A 1,983-nucleotide genomic window follows, 5' to 3' on the forward strand; every position below is an offset into this window, starting at 1 on the left:
TCATTTTTGGAAAATATTGGTTTATGATCATACAGGGACTTTAGATTGATTTTTGAGTAAATAATGGCTCCAAAACCACCCAAAATTTTTGTTAAATTTTTAAACACAAATATTGATATATACTTTTGCATAAAACGTGTAAAGCAATCCTGACAAATATTTTTAAAGTAACTAGAATTTTATTAAACAACTAATTTTTGATAAAATACCACAGACTCTAGCTTATGGCCTCTTCCAAAAATTGGCTCTAAAGTCACCCCAAATTTTTTGATACATTTTGATGCCCTTATGCTATGTAAAAAGTTTGAGATGATTCCATCAAATATTTTTACCTTGCCACTGGTTGAATATTGAGTGCTTGAGTTTACCAACTGACTCAGGACAGACCCGTCCCAATAGCTCAATAGTCATAGACCAGACACCCAGTAAGACACACACTGCCAGGGAATGACTGGCCTCACAAGATACCACATCCTTTGATAGAACTAAGAGGAGGAGGACAGGAAGAGTACATGAACACGTACATACACTGTACATGATAAATGCAAAAAAAATTTGATATACATGAACATATATATGTACATGTATAAGCACATGTACATGTACATTCTTAGTGCAACTGAGATAAAAAAAACAATAACAATAATAATAAGATGATCCCATTATCTGGACTCTTGAAAATAATGTCCATGTACATGTACTTTTTGATTTACATGTACAGTGTACAGTACAGTATGTATAGCAATGCATCTATAGATAAGGAACTCTCCCATTTGAGAGAGACTGTGTTGTACATGTACAGTATGTACATGTAGTTATTGTGTATTAAATCTCATCATTAAGTTTCTTGTTATTTTCTGAATTTGATGTCCCCATTCTGTCCCTCTCATTCATTTCCATTGACCTATTAAGTCCAATCTGTACTGGGATTGGTGCTAACATCAAGTAGTGAATCTGAGGGTGCGGGACACTGGTCTGTGGTCACACCTTCAGTATCTTCTGAATACCTCTACCTACAATGTGTATATTTGTGTGTAAGATGAAGATCTGAAGGGAGAGAGAGAAAGAGAGAGAGAGGAGGAGGGAAAACTGAAACTAAATGTACATATACTAACCTCCTCTGAGTGGCATAATGATTTTTGGTGATAAAAAACCAGGTAGAGTTACTTTCCAGTAGAACAATGAATACATAACTTCTTCTATTTCGCTCTTCCTCCCTCATTCCTTCTTTATTCCTCCTCTCTCTCCCTCTCATTCACTTCCCCCTCTCTCCCTTCTCCCCTTCCCCTCCCTCTCTCTCCCTTACTAATGAGAGGAGTCCTTCAGGTAGACAAGTTATAAGGAACAGTTCATTGGCCACGTCTTCAATGGTCTCCCAAAATGAGTCCTCCCTCTCCTCCTCAGATAACAGTCTATACATACTACAATAAGAACCACATTATCATTATAGATAATACATGTAGTTTATAAAATCTTATACATGTACAGTACATGCAGTAATTGTACATGTACATGTATTGTATAATGTAATGGGAAGCATTGGGAGGAGCTAATGGATTGGCCAAAAATTAAAATTGATAGTTGTTATACTGACATTCTGGAGCCATGCATCATTGAGCAAGCACAGAATCATACAAAAGTGGTTTTTGTATAAATACATGTACTATAATCCCTTACCCAGATAGTGTTTCCTTCAAGAGTCTAAAGTAAGGCATCCTTGAGACCATTACAATGACCGTTGGGAGGTATATCAGTTTACTGTTAGTCGGAGTACCTACAATAAATGATAAATGAGACACATACATCAATAATACTGATAACAGAATACATTATGTATATACTCATGAGAGAACACTGAGAACATATAGGATACTTAAAAGAACATGGACACTTAAAAATTATTGATAGAAAGAGGGAGAGAAAGATACATTTAATACGTGAAGAAGAATTAAGAAATAATAACTAGTAAAAGATAATATGTAC

The sequence above is a fragment of the Amphimedon queenslandica genome, unplaced genomic scaffold (genome assembly GCF_000090795.2).
Source record: "Amphimedon queenslandica unplaced genomic scaffold, v1.1 AMPQUscaffold_12576, whole genome shotgun sequence".
NCBI classification, from domain to species: Eukaryota; Metazoa; Porifera; class Demospongiae; order Haplosclerida; family Niphatidae; genus Amphimedon; species Amphimedon queenslandica.